We start from the raw sequence: 21212 nt of genomic DNA, 5'->3' as shown, positions 1-21212 counted from the left end.
ATCTAGCTCCAGAGATGAAAATAACGGATTACAAGTATTCACGTTACTGATAAGGTGTCATGAAGGCTGTCATTAAGTGTCGTTCGCTTAATTATGACACCTTTGAAGCTATGTTGGCATTTTTTGGGTTAAGTGGAGGGATCAAGTGGGGTTAGGTAGGGTAAGGGTTAAAGGTCCTATATCATGCTAAATCAACTCTTTTGAGCTTTTAACCTTGTTACAATGTTAATTCCTTATCAAAAACACACCCACGGTATTATTGGGCTTCCTTCCTGCATCTCTGAGCAATCCTCTGTTGCTCTGCCCTCTTCTGAAAAACGAGCCGTCCCTCCGGTTCAGACTTTAGTGACATCACTATAGTCTGAACCGCCTCCTTCAAGAAATGCCTGCTGCCGGTATAAGTACCAAACGCAAGTATATCCAACTGCAGCCATGGGTACAGTACAAGGGATGCCCCCTACAAACCACGCCCACGCAAGCAATTTTTCATTGCGCTGAGCGTGGTTTGTAGCGGCTGTGGTTGCAGACCCTTCTCCCCCCCACGGTGAACACTGTGTGCCTGTTGCCCATGCTGCTTCGCTGGGGCTCTAGGGCTAAGTGATGAAATGAGCGGCACTCGCACTGGGGGAGACGGTGCCCTAGAGGAACTCTGCATCTCAACTACTGGGTTGAAAGAAAAAGAGTCAGATTTCTTAATAAATTAGTATTTTATTTAGCAAAATGTTAAATATTAACCATATGTGGCTGTAGTTGACTTTAGAAGGTTTAAAATAGCATGATATAGATCATTTCGGGTTAGGGATTAGGGATTAGGGGTTAGGGTAATGAAGATTTAGTGTCAGGTTCTGTTTAGTTTTAGTTGTCTTTAACCCTTGTGTCTTTGTTTGTTTTGTTTAGTTTCCATTTTAGTTCTTGTTTCACGTGTTCCCTCTTCCCAGGTTTTCTTCCCAGTGATGTCAGTGTGTTTGGGTCGTTAGTGATTTGCTGCCTCATGTTTTGCACCCAGGTGTGGCCCGTTCCCAACAAGCCTCCCTCACTATTTGGACAATAAATGGCTGCTGGTGTGTCCCCTGCTCCCTGGTTTCCTCACGCCTCCTTGTGCCTTTTTGGATTTTGGTTTTTGTAAGTTGTTACATTAGCGATGAACTGGTTCTTTGAACGCTATGCCTGCCTGCTGCCTGATTCTGTCTCTGCACATGGGTTCTCATCCACAACTCCAACACGTGACAGTGGGGTTAGGGTAACGAACAACACTTAATGACAAACTTCATGACACTTATTCATATCAGCCTTTACGTGTAAAACTTCAAGTAAAATGTTACCAAATTGCAATTCTGTTCTGTATTAGAATGTACGCCACCATGGCAACCATCGAATGCCTTTAACCTCACCAAACTAATGAGTCATGTGAATGTTGCAAGTTTGTCAAACATGTCGACCTCCATGAGCTTGATTTCAAAGTGCTTTTTAATGTATCTGCAGCTTCTAAATGGACTTTTATTTCCACTGGGAAAGTTCATTATTATTTGTATTATTTTGTGTTTGTAGGGTTTTGTTTTTTCGTTTTAAAGTCTTTGGACTACAAATGAAAACTAGCTGAAGTGCCAAATCTGTGCCTTAATCTGACATATTTACTTACTGTTAGGTACATTAATAGGCATTGTTTACTCCAAATGAACAACATTGAAATTATAAACCCTAAAATTTAGATTAACCCCCAATTACCACTGGATGCGGCTCCGCTGCTTTACGTCTACGCCGCGCCACCGGAGCTGGTAGGTTTCCACTTCAGTCTATGTGTTAATTTCCACCGGGTCCGCTGCGCTGCGTGTCTGCTCCTTCCCAGCTGCGGTAGTCCGGTGCCCTCTGCCAGATATACGCAGGGCTTCTATTTTTGAGCACGACGCATCAATCAGCACAGAGCAAATGAAGCTAAACAGGAATTTAAGCACGTGTTCCGCAATAAAATATTGGGTTGCTTTTCAAAATAAAACACTTCAGATTATATTTCAAGTAATTACATCACCAAAATGTTATTATGTGTAAAAACAAAATCACATTCACTGTATTGTTTCCTCTCATACTGTAACTGCACTGTAACTGCAGCAACTTTGATTTAGTTCATGTTTTACTGGTGCAGTTTTATCTCTTCTCTGTTGGCTGTTGGTAAAAAATGTGACTGACAAATCCAGCGAGTCCAACCTTCTTGTTCTCCTTCGTTAGGAACACTGACCTGTTTATTATGTTTATTGTTGCGTTTATTACACATACATTTCACTGTGTTCTCACGTGATTATATAAATATCGTGAGAACTTCTCTGTCTCATGATGTCACAGTCGTCCAACCGGAGTGCACCGTGGCGCAGTCAAAGTGCAACCGGTGGGGATTACCGGACGGCGGACGGCGGAGAAAAACCAGATCGGTGCCGTGGCGCAGCGGAGACGTACTGTATCCAGTGGAAACCCCCAGTCATGGTGCAAACTTTCCCACTAATTCCTGAGGTTTGTGCCACAGCACTGAAGGTAACACAGATGGACTAAAGATTAAGAGTTTCAGATAATTAAAAGTCAGTAAAGCATCCAAAGTGATCACCTGTTCTGCTGTTAGTTCTGATGTGCGATGGTGATAAAATACCTGACCTTTGTGTATGAATCAGATTTCCATCTGAGAGCCTTCCACCAGGTTGATAAAATTGTGTTATATTACTGTCTAATCTGGCCTGCATTCAGGCAGTTTTGGGGTTAGGTGTCCACTAGAAGATTTAATGATCTTTTAAGTAGGTGGTGGCCTCCGTCACTTTGGGAAAAGGCTGTTAAAGATGGTTCACCGAGATGTTTCAGCACATTTTGATGCCCTCAGCGAGAAGCTTCAATGACATCCCTGACAGGATTGAACTTTTTATTGGCCCATAATATTTAATGACAGTTTTTACAATATGGATAACATTATGCAAAAATTCACCTTATCCGTCTTTTTCCAACTATGGTTAGTGCTGACTGTGCGCTTTGTCCTCGTTCAGCATAGGGCTGAGAGATATGGTGCCCCTGGTGACCCCTTAATGGACATGTATTCAGGATGATGTCACATATTTAGCACTTTGGAAGTTTGACCCAAAAAAAAAGCTTCTGCTTGAAGATATCAAGGTGGTTTACTTCTCGCAATATTCACATAGGAATCAGTTATTTAAAGACTAAAAGACAGTGTCCTTTTCTAAATGATGCCAATCGAAAGCATTATCTAGTTAGTAAACGTGTGAACTGTGAATAATTTTGTCTGAAAGTCAAACCATACCATATCCTTTAGCTTTTCTGATCTTATACACTATTTCTAATTTTGTGTGTTTGTTATTGTATGTTTTTCGAGTCATTCTGTGTGTTTTGTTGTTTGTTGGTGTGTTTTTGGAGTTTGTTTGTCATATTTTTGTTGTCGTTTTGTATATTTTTCTAACATTATTTGTATATTTTTATAGTCATCTTGTTTCTGCGTTTTCTGCGCGTCACATCGCGCCCACAATCCATTCAGTGTGTTTCCTTCCGATGAATATGTAAAGGTGGCAAAAAATGGGAGGAGGAAATGCAAATAAATGAATGCAGTGGGAGCAATGCCATTAATCAAACCTGGAACTGTTTGCGGTGATTGTTTTAGCACCAGAAAATAGTACGACTGACAAGCAAGTGCAGACACACACGCAGAGATCAGCTGTAGTAAATGTTGACACAAAACACAGCGGAAATGGAAAAAAAGACTTCAGTTAACCTTTCTAGTATGAGAAAATAATTCAAATAAAACAATTGTTAATATTAACAGCCACTGAATAAGATAATGTAGAGTGAAGACAAGTGTGTGTGAGGAAGAGAAAAAGCTGGACACCCGAGGCAGCGCTTGTGGAGTCTGGTGTGGCTGTGGTGCGGAGAGTCGCTGCGCGCGGAGATCCATGGATGTCGTTCCGGACGCACAGCTCCAAAGAGCTCCTGTGTCTTTCTCTCCATGTTTCGACCGTAGAACTCTCATGTTGCGTTGATGGCAGGAGCGTCAGGCCAGAGTCAGTAGATCATCTTCAAATGATGCTGATCGACTGATTGACAGACACTGTTACTGCATTAACTCAGATCAATGGCGTCAACAGATCAAGAGGACGGTTTCTGTCCAAATCTGCCTGTTTTTCATGGACTGATCAGAGCAAAGTTACAGGACCTGATGGAACAGCCAAATCAAATTAGGGGTGAAAAATATCATTAGGTTTTAAAGTTGTTGTTTTAAGAAATAAAATGAAAAAAAAAAAAAAACGGCTACTTTATTCTCTGTTTATTTTGTTTTTTACATTATTAAATGTTTGTGCAGCAGATAGAGAAGTCCACCAGCCTCCAGTTGAACTCACCTCTCCATGTTGTATGAGCAAAATGTTCATTTAAATAGGGCGGTCTAAACCACGTCTACACGTGCAGCTATAGGTGCTGCAATGTTATTGAATTCTCCACAGCAGGTGAGGAAACAGCACCACCAAAGGATTTAGACAGGTTAGTCTTACCCTACCGATGATGTGTTATTGCAATAGTACCACCATGTATTTCAGTGAATCCACCCCTCAGAGCATATTTCAGAAGTAAACATTTTAATATCAGTATTTTGATATTAGTTCTGAAGATATTTGGTTACATTTATTTTTTCACCATGGCAAAGCCAATTCAAAACAGCCTAACATCCACATTAGTGACTCATCTGTGCATTTTTTCTTGAAAATGGTCAATTTTTAGAAAGTGATAATTATACATGTGTGACAAAAAGTCCAGAAAATGCTGTACTACATGTTTTCAAAACCATACTTCTGCGTAATATGTGTTTATTATGTCAAAAACAGTTTAATGTGTAAGCAGGAATTGGAGAGCCCTGTTACTCTGCAATTAAAATAAAGTGTTGCCTTTCCATGGAACTGAGGTTGCAGCAACCTTTAATTCCAGTTAGAAATGAAGGACGAGTGATTGTATTCTTGTTTTTCAGAAGCCACGAATAACAAGATGTTTACTCTTCCAACATGTTTGAAATGTTTGACATCTGCAGAAAACGTTATTTTTTTTCACTGACTGATGAAAACAAGTTGTGCATTCCATCCATTCATCTTCATGCCAGCAATTCTACAGAATGATGCAGTTTGAGCAGAGCAGAGAAGTCATGGCTACTTTCTAGAAGAAATTAAATTCCTAAGAATGACCTTAGAAAGAGGTTCAAGGACAACATCATTCAGTAGAGGAAAATTGGGCTTTAATTTGTTATTTTTTGAATGATTTCAGCTTTTGAATGTACAAGCGTCAGCTGCAAGGGACGCAAGGAGAGTTACAGCAGAACCAATATTCAGGTATCGATCAGCATGTGAGTACCTAAAACGTGCTCTTACTTTGAAAATAAGAAACTTTCTGTCGCTGATTATGGAAAAAAGTTTTTTTTGTTTCTGTGTCCCAACTTTAAATTTTTGTTTTTGGAAATAAAAAGTCAAAATCGACTGTTTTTTTGACCCCAATAAAGAAAAATGTCTTGAATTTATTTATTTATTTAAATTTTAAAATGAAAATCAAATAACCAATATATATATATATATATAAAAATATATATATATAAACTGACATAAGTCATATTTTCTTGCTCTGGCCAGAAACACATTGTCCCAATACGTGCACTTATTTTGAAAACGGCATCTGAAACCGGTCTCACCATTTTGAAAAGCAGGCCTCTCTTTTTTTTTTTTTTTTTTTTTTTTTTTTTTTTTAACATTTCATGCTATTGTTTAAAAAAAAAAAAAAAAACAAGCAATATTCAAAGTTGTTAATCCCTTCTAAACCCTGATTGAAAATTAAAACTAAATTCTAATAACCCCCTTTTTTTCCAATGACCAAAATACACTGACCAGTTCACCGGTGTTATGGGACACCACTGTAGATTTCATTAATTATGTTTATTGTTTAAATAATGTATTGAAGACATCATATTAATTACTTTTTCCTCATGAAATAGTCTTTGAATGAGAGCAACAATCTGAGTGACTTAGAGCATGTGTCAAACTCAAGGCCAGGGGGCCAAATCTGGCCCTTTAAAGCTCCCAATTCGGCCCACAGGAGAAAGTAAAAACTCATTGTGTAAAACTAATTCAGTTGTAGATATCCTAATTTCTCCAAATACACAAATTCAATGAAACTGCTGTTTTTTCCCCCATGATGCCTATATCAAAGGATGCCAGTAATTTCTCATTTCAACAGTACTCTACATTTTTTTCAAAATGTTACAATTTTCCTCAAATTATTGCCCAAAATTTCACCAAACAGGGACTGAGATCAGTCACTTATTGCTTGTTTTACCGTCTATAGATAGATAGATAGATAGATAGATTGCTTTTTTTCAGACTCGGGGTCCATAAAAACAATACAAACAAACACAAAAACACACAAAGTCAGTATATGAATATATAAATGACCAAATAATTCATTTGTAGATAACTCAGCTCCTCCAATGACACTAATTCAATGAAATTCCAGAATATAAAGCTTACAGTATATCACATGATGGCAGTTATGTCTCATCTTAAATTGTTGAAAGAACTCTACATTTCTTGAGAATTTTGTAATTCCCTTCATATTGTTCCACAAAATTTACCCAGATTAAATAAAATAAAAAAATGTACACAAAAATCAAGGAAATTTAAAGAAAAAAATGTGTCACACATTGCTTGAAGATTGTGGGTTTCTTACATAATTTCCATATCAATAATACACAGAAGTATAAACTAAGGTACATTATGTTGAAATTGCTGGTTTCCCCCACTTGAAATCTGTGGCCTACTTGTGATTAAACTGGTTCATATTTGGCCCCTGAACTGAAATGAGTTTGACACACCCGTTTTAGCGCCTCCTTGTGGATGCGAGAAATATTGTGGGCGGGGACCTGAAAGTTTTTAGAGACAAGCAAAGGGGGAAAAAAACCAAAACATCTTGGAATAAAAACACGATCCAGGCTGATCCAGAAAGTAATGAGCAGTGTTCATGCTTCGTTGGAATGAAGCTGGGCCACCTGCTGTGGCTATCAGTCTGGTACCACACACACACACACACACACACACACACACACACACAAAGACAGAAGACAGTAATCTGACACCAGTCAGTAGCAATCAAACTAAGGAGATGATAACCTGCCGATGCTCATGGTTATTACTATAATGCAAATGTTATGTTAATGTATGATAATCAAATGTCACACACGTCAGGTCACATTAAAACCACACGTGATGCACACGGACAGACAATGATGACCCGTAGTGGCGATCGTGACTGAATGAGCAAACATTTAACAATAAGCATCAATCATTACGGATTGCCCTTTTTGAGACGTCTGTGTGTGTGTGTGTGTGTGTGTGTGTGTGTGTGTGTGTGTGTGTGTGTGTGTGTGTGTGTGTGTGTGTGTGTGTGTGTGTGTGTGTGTGTGTGTGTACAGAAGTGCAAGTACAGGAATTTTTCATTGCGTTATCTCTTCATTTCCGATTCATCCTGTTTTAAAATTCACAGAGATGCCAGGCCAGGGCTCTGAATCATTACAGGTGTGTGTGTGTGTGTGTGTGTGTGTGTGTGTGTGTGTGTGTGTGTGTGTGTGTGTGTGTGTGTGTGTGTGTGTGTGTGTGTGTGTGTGTGTGTGTGTGTGTGTGTGTTCTTCCTGCCTTTGTTCTCATCTCTGTTTCCTTTTTTCTGCTCTAATTTATCAGCTGACACTAAAGCACTCCTGATACGGTTCATTTTTTTATTGTTATTATTCAAATTTTTTTGGTCCGTATTATGATATATGAAGTAGGAAACACGTATAAACATAATAATGTGTTAGTACGTCAAGATTCTTACATGTGTTGTTTCTGCGTGCAACAACATCCTTTAAAAGCTGCCACTTGCCTTTTTTTGTCCAATCATTAACGGTTTGAAAAAAAATAAAATTGATTATTTAAATGAGTATCCCGTGCAATGTTACACTAAAAGTCACAAAGTCACAGTAGTTTAGATTATTATTATTAGCAAGTGGCAAGAAAAGACTAAATCTTTAGAAGAATATAGATAAATTACCGGGAAATGACAGGGCAGTTGAGACATTATGGGACTAGTATAGAAGCTAGAAAACTGGTCTTAATAATATTGATAAATAATGATTAAGCATTTATTTAGACAGTAAATCTATTGGCATCACACACACACACGCCCTCAACTGATTTAAATCTTACCTTTCAGGCCACACTCAGTACATTCAACTAAAATCATTTACATCCCACCCACTCCCAGTCACTACAGGTGTTCCCCAGGGCTCTGTCCTGGAACCCTCTGCTTTTTGCCATGTTTTTCATCAGAACCACATCGATTTCCATTGCTATGCAGATGACACCAAGCTCTACATCTCCACCAAGCCTAACATCTCACTTCCTTCCTCCTCCCTCCTCCCTCACTCACTGCCACACTGATATAAAATCATGGTTCACATCCAACTTTCTGAAATTAAACAGTGATGAAACAGAAGTTCTACTAAATGGTACAAAATCCACTCTAACCAAAGCTGACAGTTTCTCTATAACCATTGACAACTCCTCCATCTCTCCCTCTCAACTATTATTATTATTATTAAATATTCCTTTACATGCTTTTGAAAGGCAGTACAGTAAGACATTGACCTGAGAGAATACACTTATCTATCTTTTTTTTTTCTCTGTATCTTGCACCACAAGAGTTGTCTTTTAAATGTGTTGCACCTTGTGTATAATGACAATAAAAGCATTCTATTCTATTCTATTCTAAATTAACTGAGGAGTGAATTAAGGGACAAATCTTCCTTAATACATCCAGCAATTTTGAGGATCTTTTGTACACCAGGTCAATATGATTATGTCACAGAAATGCAGTTTGCAGCGGATTCAAACCTGCGACTCTGAAGTTATAAATTGTGTAACAATTTAAGAAGTGGACTTTGTCTTTAATGTTTGTTCTTAGAGTTAAAAGGCTGGCAATAAGCTACAATTTACATTAATGTGACTTTGTGATGAGAGGTTCAAAATGATGATGATATAAGAACAGACAGCAACAGGTTTGTGTCTGTTTTTTCCTCTGATATGCTTTCTAAAGTTTAACTGTCTCCACCACAGGATTAAAGTGTTCTGTGTTTAGAGCGTGTGGGCCAAAGTGGAGCTGATTATCACAGATAATTAACAAGATTTCATTGATTTAGAAATGCATGTTTTCTTACTCGAGGCGAGAAAACTCGTTTCAGCGTTCATTCCAAAATCAGATGGTGTCATTTACTTGCAAAGCAGCCATTAATATAAAAGTCAAGCCAGATAAGCAACGAGTTTTAATAAAGGACGTCTGTATAATTTAGCAACATTTTGGAAAATAAGTTAAATATCTCAGGGGTGATTTTTTTTTTGTTGAACAAAGAAGCTGTGGGTTGTTTCAAAAAAGCTCCCATGTCTACCTCACATGTGGCTTCTATAACACTAGAAGTGCAAAATGGAACTATTTGGTTGTTCACATTTTGAGACTGGGTTGAAAAAGAAAACGATAATAACAGTCCTTGAAAGTTTGGACTTAATGGATTTCATACTTCCTCATTTGGTTTGAATTTAGGGTATTTAAAACTTGTTTTGTTCCTCACAGCACACGTGAAGCCATTTTGCTTTGTGACAGGATGCATTAATCAGCTGAAAGAGCCCATTGCCATCAGGGAGTTAGGCTCAGGTAATGCTCTTAGAGTTAATATTAAGAAACAAATCCTCAAGTATTAACTGCTTTATGCAACGTTTGACACTCACAGAAAAGAAAAAAATCTAACAAGTTTTTGGTCTTTATCCTCATGTCAATTCAATTCAATTCAATTCAACTTTATTTATATAGTGCAAAATACAACAAAGTCATCTCAAAGCGCTGGACAAAATATAAAGACCATAGTAAAAAAGAAGAAAGAACCCAACAAGATCCACATGAACAAGCATTTAGCGACAGTGGGAAGGAAAAACTCCAGCGGAACCAGGTTCAGAGGTGGCAGCCATCGGCTTCAACTGGTTTGGGTTAGTGAACATAAGGACAAACAGAATAGGATAGAAGGATAGTCTATCCCAGTGTCCCAGACTAGTTGAGCCGCGAGCCATCGATCAGGTCCCTGTCACATGTTATTTAGTTGGGTTTTAATCAATGTAAAGGTCTTTGTAACTTTGGTGTTTCTCTTTCTGCTGCATGAGTTACACTAAACTCTCCTCCTTGTTGTTTACAGGTGAAGCCCATCTTCCTGATTACCCAGCACTACTTAAAGGTACGAGTGTAGGTCTCATATGTCAAGATCATTTGCACAAACAAAAATGTAAAATGTTGAAATTGCTGCTCAAAAGTTTGTTTTGGTCTCCTCTGTGAACACTCTCCTATTGACGTTGTCAGAAAAGTTTTACGCATTGCATTTTGGGATGTGGAGTCCCGTAGACTGATGCATAGAGTCGTTTTACGTGATTTTTTTGTTTCTTCACTAGTACATCAGGGCAATGATTGGCTTTACACTATTTTTGTCCTATTCCCAGTGATATCACCTCACTCCGCCAGACGTTCAGCTTTGGTCAGATTCGGATCTTTCTGTGTAAGCACCAAAATAAACATCCATCATTGTTTTGGCCACCACCTTTAGATAAATGAGTCAGTCAGGCAGTCACTTTGGCAACATTTTTGTAGACAAATACAAGAAATCACTGTAAGAAAGAAGTAAAAACACTTCTATGCATCAGTCTACCCACAATGCAATGGGGAAAAAAAACATTTGGAGATGTTCCAGATTCCTACAAATTTAAAAAAAAAAAAAAACTATTGACAGAGATAATCCTATATTAATTATTGACTGGCAGGTATGAAAATGTGAGATTCAAAATTACGTCATGGCCATGATAGAAATTTAAATTATAGACATGGCAACTTTCTAACACGACTGTAAATGTAACAAACCCAATCCAACTGTAATGTGAGTCATATTCCGTGATGGCAAGGTTTTTTAACTTACAGATCTTAACACAAAATAGAGAAAATATGATATGAGATATTTGTGGGAAGAGAACATACCGTCTTCGTTCACAGAAATGACTAAATATTCCATTGAAGTCACAATTATATTTTGATCTATTTCCTTGCATTTGCAGCACATTTTACAAGTAAACTTAAATTTGATCATGGAGAGTTGAATCATTGGTCACCTTGAAAACAGTAAATGCAGTTGTCAGCTAAGCCTTGAACAATAAAGTAAACCACTAATCCTCGGAATAAATAGGATGCATTACAGTTGCAAGGTCTGTCGAGTAGAAATGTATGGAAATTACATTCCTCCCAAAGAATATGGTAATTCCCAATGATATTATATTCAGTAGTACTTTCAATGACAATTGTTTATGCATAAGACAATGAAGTTTGTGCGAGCTAAACTTTGGCAATATTGGAAGACAAGTAAGCAACTTTCTAACAATGTAGGGCTTTGATAAGAACATAAACAGATCAAGGTAAACTGACCCAAACTCCTCCCTCTACATATTTATAAGTCTGGGCTACGTCCGAATAGTCCCTCCTATCTCCTTTCCTATCCACTTTTTCCTAAACCCTGGAAGTGTTTAAGTGGTGGCCAATTCTCTAAAGGCAAAGGAAAGGAGGCTCAATGCTTCCGTTTTTTTTTTTTTACCTCCTTTGGCCTAGGAAACACTGATGCATCCTTGCCCAAAGGAGACCAGATCATGCTGACTCACAATTCCTTGTGGCGACAACATTTCACGCTCATTTCTCAGTTCACGACAACTCACGAAGACTAAAAAGGAACGCATACAGTATCATGTAAGTTACCAATGCAATAATATGCTTTGAACAACTTTAAATAATTTAAAACCCATTATAACTGACACAAAACAGAGCACATTATGTTTTTATTCAACATATTTCATTCACCTGGGAATGTTTTGTGCAGTTGTACATGTGTATGCCTACAACGTTATGGAGGCCTATATCTTGCATAGATTTAACAATTTCATAAAATCATACTAATTTAGATGAATGTTGATTTCTGAGTGGAAGGTGAGTGTGAGCAACCATTTATAATGTGACGTTCTTTTAGTTTCTGGTAGCCTGGTATATTCAGCGGTTCGAGGCACTGGGGAAAGTGTTATAAATGTGCTTTAGGAGTCCATTTCAGAAATGTGTAGTTGTTTCACCACGGCAGACGTCAATGACCTTTGCCGCCGTCTGATTATTACGTCACTTAGTGGAAGTGCGTCTGATTGTCAGAACAACGCGATGACCTTTCCCTAACTCCTTTAGGAAGTTTCCTAACACCTTTCCTAAACCCTGTGATGTCATCCACAGGATTAAGGAAAAGTGGATAGGAAAGGAGATAGGAGGGACTATTAGGACGCAGCCAAGGTTTACCATGACCTCACAATGTTGAACTTCCTCATTGAGTTGCCAACATAACATCAGAGCATGTGATTTGAGTCTGTTCGTGTTTCCACTCCACCTCCGTGTTGATGCAGGCACTCGACTCATCATTACAAAAGCTTTCACTGTTCTTCATGTGCTGATATCCCTGCTGACTGAGTATGAAGCTTGTAAAGTACGAAGATAGCTAGGAGAAGCTTTGTGATATTCTGCTCAGTGTGAACATATTTGTGAATATTGAAACTTGAGGGAATTGGTTCCTCTTGACAAGTACAAAGCATTGGTTGGAGCCATGGACGCTAACTCTTTTGGGGATTACCAATGGATGAATCAGTAACTGCTTAAAGTCAGGCTTGCACACGACAGAAAAGCGTTCTTCTTTACACATCTTTTATTCCGTTGACAGTACATCGTATATCTTTGTCTCCTCTCCCAGCAAGAACCTCCCACATTCCTTCTATTATTAAGAAGCCTCTGTATTGGTTTTACTGGCCTTTAATCTACAACAGTATCTTTTTTTTTCTTCTGATCAGCAGGGGTTCTCTCCTCTGCCATGAAGTGTCTTTGTGCTCATATGTGAATCTCAGCGGTCTCCAGGCGGGGGTCCTCTCCCACCTGGTCAGACAGAATCTAGAAACACCAAACGCTACGCCTCCTACCAGCAACCCTGAGGGATTACTATTAGGTCATATATCATGAAATGAGTTTCCAAAGATCTTCTGTCGATCTATAGACTCAGTGCACATTCATTCCTGATCTATGTCAGGTCATACTAACCCACATCTTAACTTGCTAAGACCTTTGGTAACATTGTTGCACTTGGTAAGCAGAGAATCACATGTCGATTGAGATCTGTGTTACATAAGTCACCTATTCTGTTTTTTTTTTCTTCTTTTTCTTTTTCTGCTTGAACAACTTGACCTTTGAGAGTGGGAGCTTTGGGATACGCCTTCGCATGTTGGCTTTAATCGTGCCAACAGGAAACAAGACATGATCTCAAGAAGTCATCTTGGAATTTCATACGGTTGTGCAAAAAAATAATCCTCCTTTGAGACAAACTAAACTTCAACGTATTGCGATTACCATGAAGTATGTAGAATTTGCTAACAAAAAAAAAAAAAAATCAAGCCAGTTATCTTAACATTTGGAGGCGAAGGAATATACTACCCCTCCACGTCAACAGGTGAAGAATTTAATAGAATATTTTAACGCAAGGGGTGGGTCTTTAACAAAGGCTTTTTTTTTTAGATCGATATTGTTCTTTTTTTGACATACCATAATTATACATCCTTATAATAAATGTCCTTATAATACATAACCTTAAATAATCGTAAAATATATCCTTTGTCATTCAACTTTTTCGAGGCCTATTTTCTGGAACAACGACAAAAAGTTGATCCTGCCATACCTATCTTACTGCGTTGAAGTAAAGCATTATAAGGATCATTAATTGTGTGGGTTATAGAGACCACACTAGTCCCCTCTTTTTAAAATCACAACTCTTAAAATTCTGGGATTTAGTTTCTAAGAGGGTGTTCGTAATTCACAAAGCTGTGCTCTATGGACGACCAAATAATTTACTAAAAATGTTCAAAGCAAGAGACAATGGTTACATTTTAAGGGGAGAACTGAACTTTTTACATCCTAGAGAAAACCTGATGCACTTCTGTTTGTAGTATAAAATTGTGGAACAGACTTGATTATGATTTAAAGTCTTGTAAAAACTCAGGGATATTTAAAAAACAATACAAACAAATTGTAATTGACTCATATATACAGTATGTACCAAGTAAGGAGATAACTATCCTGTTATTCTGTCTGTGTGTGTGTGTGTGTGTGTGTGTGTGTGTGTGTGTGTGTGTGTGTGTGTGTGTGTGTGTGTGTGTGTGTGTGTGTGTGTGTGTGTGTGTGTGTGTGTGTGTGTGTGTGTGTGTGTGTGTGTGTGTGTGTGTGTGTGTGTGTGGACATGTTGACCACTTTATGCTGAGCGTTGGTTAGTGACAGTAAGGAGGACCAGAACTAGATCTATTTATGTTAAATATATTTCTTATTTTCTGTTTTTTTTTTTTGTTTTTTGTTGTATTGTGATGAGAACATTCCATGTTTTGTTTATATTGTTGTTGATTTCTGTCATGAAGTTTGAGACAAAGAATAAAAAGATCTAAAAAAAAAAAAAAAGAAAAAGGATTTCTTGATGTGCAACAGCTAATGTTTTGACTCTGACAGTCCGTGAGTTATGTAATATAACAAAATTAGACACAGAGCCAAAACCATGCGCCATGCCAAAGGGAGGAGGGCAACTACATAACGAGCGGATAAAATGCTGAAAAAAACTACATTCAGGGCTTGAATGGCCGAACCTGAGGCTTGTTGGTTTGGACAAATATCTTGAACGGGGGTCGACTCCAGACCACAGCTGTGTTAGACTAGTGTCTGTATTCCTATTGACTTGATAGTCTTGTTCATTCATTCCATTCGTTTAAAATCTGTTCATAAAACGATTGATTGATTGATTGATTGATTGAAGCAAAACAAAACCACTGACCGTCTCTCTGAATGCTTCTCAGGTTTGAACGACTAGAGTAACTTCACTTTATTCTAACTGTATATTAGATTAAGATCAGCCATTTCTGATGACTTGGGTTGGATTAGGTTTCATAGATAAGATGAGAAATGATAGAATAGATTGAGATATATAAGACAGACTGACAGACAGACAGATGAAACTCTTGATCTTTGTCTTTACATTCTGTATCTTCTCTGGAAAGGCTAGAGAACACAGAAATGTGTGAGGAATGGGTGAAAGAGTGAGTGGGGGGGGATGAATAATGGAAAAGATTCCCAGCGTTCCTGCTGAATGATTACAGCTCATGGTTTGCTCACACAGGGGTTTCTCATCTCATCTCATCTCTCCTCATCTCCCACCGGGCCCCCCTCCCTCCACGTTTCTGTCCAATCTCGTCCAGCTGATGATGGTTAAAAATCCCATGATATGAACTGGTGCTGCTCCATAACCATGATTTCATCTTAAAAATAAGTGGTTAAATAGGTAACTTGGATTCCACGCAAACCGCTGAGCGCGTTGGGTTCAATGGAAACCCTGTCCACTGTATCAACGCAATTAGGCTGACCACGTGAAAGGACGTTTGGTGTGAAGGGTCAAAAACTCCAGTTAATGAGACTTCTACAACTGACACACAGTGAGTCAGTCTTAATGAGCCTTTGCTGTAAAGGGTTCAATGCTTCAGATAAAAAAAGCATCTGGTTTGCTGCAATGGATTTCAAATGGCATACTTGGGATTGGAATGATCTTTGTGTAATGATGTTAAATATGTAATTACTTTCTGGTGAGAATTGTGTATGTAGTACTTGTCATTTAATAGAAAAATGAAAACATATTGATTTAAGAAAAATAAAATAAAATTTGGAGTAAAGTTTTTGCCAAACTTTAACACTGGAGTCACTATGGCAACAGCCAAAAGAGCCAAATAAATATTTTTAAAGCAATTAAAAGTTAAAGCTGCTGGGGACGATAATTGATGTTACGCAGTTTAAACTTCAAAAAGAGTTTTATCGTGTTCATCATGATGTGATATTATATCACTCTGATTTTGGCCGTATTCTGGTGTTCCCGTGAAAAATCAAAATATCACCATTCACTGTTGTTTTGTCCTGGTTTTCAATCTGTGAAAACACCACAAATGTCCCTTTGGCAGCCACATTATCAAAATACATAACAGCATTTATCAAAAATGAAAAATTTTAATTAAAAAAAAAATGATTTTCATCTATTTCTAATAGTCATTTTGTGTATTTTCATATTCAGTCCATTTTTTTGTTTCTTATCCTTCAACTATATTTGCTAAACTTCAGATTTTAAAGTTATCTCAAACCAAAACTATTTTTAGATAGACAGTGATCAAAGTGAAAAAATTCACCCAGAATTTTTTTTATTTTTATCCGAACCTATCTGTTTAGAAAAAGAGATGTTATATCTGCACGGTTTGTAGTATGAAACGTTTGGGTCGAACAAACTTTTTTTGGGGGGAGTCTTGTTTTAGAGGTCACACAAAAGTAATGTTCAGTAATGCAAACGCTGATTTTAAAAAATAAAAACATACATGGAAGTCATCACAAATAATAGTTTTAAATAATTCATTCAATTTGTGGCTTATAAGAAAATATTGTCACGAGGTTAACATTTTGAATCAATTAGAAACATCTCTTCTCTTGATTTAATATCAGGTGAGTAACATCTATTTAGGTGTGAGTCATAGTAAATGATTCATAAAGGTTGGATTTTGACGTTGATCTTGCTAGGAATGGAGAAATTTGGTGGCACCATAAGCATCCTGATCCAATGTTGGGTTACGCCTCCCAGCCTCCAAATATGAAGTTTATTACTTGTTAGTATTTCTCTGTGTCAGTTCCAAGAAAAGATGCACAGTAAGGCTTGTGTCAGGAAGGACATCCAGCATCGCACGTTTGCCAAAAGTCATAATAGTGCTTGGCAGTGTTCTTGGCAAACCAAGTGCTGATGGAAACTCAGCACATTCTGGCTGAAGACACAGCAGCAGATGAGGAAAGAAAGGGACGTTCAAAGGCAGCAAGACACAGTGAAAGCCAGGTGTGTAGAGGAGATAGCAGGGCTGGTGTCTGCCTTGATGGTTTTAAGAGACAGGAGGACATGAAAGGAGGTGAGGTGCCGTAGTGACCCATGACGTGGAAAACAAACGGGGGCAAAGGGAAGAAGTTGGAACTGTCCTTTAGATAAAAGACTTCTGCATATAAAATGATCAGGCCTGTAAAGATGGATCTAAATGGTTGACGACTTTCACCTTTACTGTTCCCTGTGCGTTCCACCATCGACTATGTGATGGACACCACAAAGGGAAGTCACAGATGTTTGGGCCTGGAGCTTCTTCTCCAAATCCCTTCTGCCTTTTTTTATTCAACGGTATTCCTCTGGGCTACAACTGTCCCCGTGGGCCTGCCAAGCTGTCACACTGTACTGGAGCGTGTCCTTCACTCTGTTTCGTCATGCTGTCGTCTCTCCCCCGTCCATTCATCCATCATTCACTGTATCCATTACTCCCAGATCCCTGGCTGCTTAAATCTTGCTGGGATTCATTGTTAGTATCAGTGTGTAAGAAAGTAAAAACATTCATCCTTGTTTAATTCTGTGTTTTGAGACAAAATCCAGGAAAAGATTTACAGGTGAATCTACTTTTCTTTTGGTCCGCCTCCTTCTCTGTTCATTAAAGCCACTTACCCAGGGTTGAATGGGTTGAGATGATACCAGGGGTGGACTGGGACTAAAATTCAGCCCTTTAATTTTCAGTCCACTACATTATCAGCGGAGACTAGGGCTGAGTATCGTCAGGTACCTCGCGATACAATACATTGCAATATTTTTTTTCCCACAATAACAATATTATCACAATACAGCGATGCTGCAATAATCTACTGTATGTATAGCTGGAAATTTCATCTACCCAACATTACGATATCTGTGTCCCTGAAGAAATTCAGAATTTATTGACTGCACTGAATCAATTTGACAGGAAATACAAAACATTGTCAATAACAATCAACTAAACTCACCTATTGTCTCATTGTGCTGTGTATGCACTGCATTATCTCTGTGTATCATTTATATATATATATATATATATATATATATATATATATATATATATATATATTTTATGTATAGTTGTATGTATCATTTATATATATATATACACATATATATATATTGTTTTCGTCATGTCTTGTATGTTGCAATAAAAAAATTACTTAAAAGATCAATATTTGGCGCCAAATGAATCGATAACGTACTGCAAGACAAAACCTTGCAAAAAATTGTTGGATCAATATTTTGGCACATCCCTAGCGGACACCATGTAGAGGCCGTTATTAAGTCAGTGATGCTCGACATGTGGCTCTTTATGTCTTAATTTTAATTATTATTCCCCCAGAAACCCTTAAAATGGGGAAACTTTTAACCGTTCTTCTAACTTTTAACCCTATTTCCTTTGGCCATTTTGCAACTCCCTTTGTCCAATTTCCTTTCTTTAATTTTTCTGGCCACTTTTCATCAAAATAAGTTAAGTTTTTCCCAATAAATCACTTGTTTCCTTTTTGTTCCACATTTTTGCTTTTTTTAACTGTTGTTTGCCACATTTTTGCCCATTGAAGCTACCCTTTACCACTACATACCACCTGGTTCCTCTTTATTTGCCCATTTTTTTGGCCACTCTTGACTGCTTTTTGGCCATTTTAGTCACCTTTCTCTCTTTTCTTGCCACATTTTTGCTATTTTTGGATCATTTTTTGCTACCTGTTGCCACGTCTGCCTCCACTCGCTCTTCAAAAAAATATATAGCGGAGCGGACAGGCCCACTTCAGGTCGACATCCCATCAGGACGATGCTCGGTATGCCAGATGGCCTGTCCACCCCTGGATGATACTGAGCTAAAACACTCTGACCAGACTTGTCATAAGCCTGGTGTATGCAGTGTGTGTGTGTGTGTGTGTGTGTGTGTGTGTGATGAATTGTCCGGCACCAGGCAGTGTTCCCTCGGTGGCCTTGGATCAATCTGCTTATCTGTTAGCTGCCAGCACTGCTAGTGATTAACGACCAGCTCCACGCACTGCACATCCTTATTCATTAGCACACACGTCAGACACGTGTGTGCATGAGCACCACACACACACACACACACACATGTATTAGACATCCTTTTTTATTATGGAAGACGGTCACGTTGGACACAGTCTGAAGCTTGAAGGCAGCACAGGGAAGGAGATGAATGGGAGTATAATACAAAAATACACACGTCCTTAACTACGTATATTTTTTCACAAGGTTCCGTCATTTATTCTTCGTTCACTCACAAGTTTTTTTATCATCTATGTTTAAGATTCGCCCCCGACAGCACTTTTTGTGTTGACATGAGTTCTCGGCCAATGCAAACAGACAACGGGAGCCCTGAGATACAGCAGAGGTTACAGAAGACGCTGCTACTGCTACTGCTACTTCCTCCTCTAAAGACTTTGCAAAGTTAGAGAATCCCTGCAGGAAAAGAAAAAAAAACCTGAGATTGCAATGCAGGACTTTATTCGAAAACTGTTGGTTTAATAGGCATTTTTTATCAGTTGGAAAGCGATGAAGTCGTTGGGCAGCATTTGCTGACAAGAATACAAATCCAATTTATTCAATGTGATTAAGCGGTTAAGCCCGAGTGTGACTTTCAGCTACGGAGCGCTTCCCTCATCCTATGGATCAAGAGGAAGACGATAAGGATGTTACCGCTTCAATTAGAAAATATGACGTACACGCCCACAGTTACCTTGCCCATATGTACTGTATGTACGTAGACGACTAGACTCTAAAGACTCTAAACCAGGGGTGTCAAACTCATACGACTAGGGTTGGGTATCGGTTGGGTTTTATCCGATACCAGTGCCTACTTGGTCTTCTATAAACGATGCTGGTGCTTAAACGGGTAATTAAAAAAAATGAAACCGCACACTTTGTCAAAAAAACAACACCCTTTCATTTTCAGGGCCAAATTTAACACAATGTTTACTTAAATAATAAATTTACAATTAACATATGGAATTACTGAATAAATACTGTATCAAACAATATAATACTGTCATTAATCATTAATAGCCTTTGTAATTCAATAGTTTTTTAAAGCTATAGGGAGCCATTGCAAAACTGTGCCTTCTAAATCTGGTGTTAAAACGTAGGTTCAACATTCTGTCTACAAACACGACTTGTTTTAAACTTAACATTAAACAGAAAGTCAGCAGACACTGAGTTGAAGTATAGGACATAGCTCATATGTTGTTGTCACACGTTAAATGGCAACGGTGTTTGCTAGCTTGCCTACTTGATATGCAACATTTGCAGCTGGCATTAAATTACGAGACGTACCCGAAGAGGAAAAGCTGTCCACCGTACTTACTGGCAGCACTGGGAGCGGGACTCACTTCAATCTGTCCGAGGAGGCCGACGCTGGCTGCTGCTGTTGTTGACGTGCTTTAGCTTCGGGTCACGTAGGTTATCAAACGCGGTGCATTGTTTGTAAACTGTTTTTATCCTCTCGCTATCAGTCATGAGCAACAGGTGTGCTGAATCTGCTGATGAGTAGCGGCACTGATGTCACGATCAACAACCGTGGGGGCGGGGCACCGAAATGGCCTTTCTTATTCGGTCTGGTTAGTACCATTTACATTGGAACCAGTGCCATATTGGTACCGCGTTTTGGTACCCAATTCTACATACGACCGAATTTGACCACAAGTGGGCAGGACAAAAAAGTCCATATATTTGTGCAATAGGTAGAAAAATCCTTGACTTTGCTATTCATTTTCTCAAATTTTATCCTGACTTGACTCCATTGACTTTTTTTTTTTTTTTAAAGGCATTTGTACATGATAAAGCTTGTGCAATGAACTGTTGCATATTTATCTGTGAAAATAATAAACAGATTTAATTTATTTATATGGATAACCTTTCCTTCCATCAGTAAACGCCCACGCGCTATTCTACGAATACTGTTTTACTCCTATAGCTCATATCTGTCTTTTCAGCAGTCAGTGAATATAAACTATTCAGACAGGAAACTTTTACACTGGGGTTGATCTGACCTTAAAGTTTCCCACACACTAACATGTATCTGGTATCCCCACTGTGTGAAAACAGGCCAGCTATTGTGTCAACTTTAAGTGAGAAC

Source organism: Gouania willdenowi, chromosome 1, assembly GCF_900634775.1.
Source record: "Gouania willdenowi chromosome 1, fGouWil2.1, whole genome shotgun sequence".
NCBI lineage: Eukaryota > Metazoa > Chordata > Actinopteri > Blenniiformes > Gobiesocidae > Gouania > Gouania willdenowi.
The sequence above is the reverse complement of the archived record's forward strand: the minus strand, read 5'-3'. Positions refer to the sequence as shown.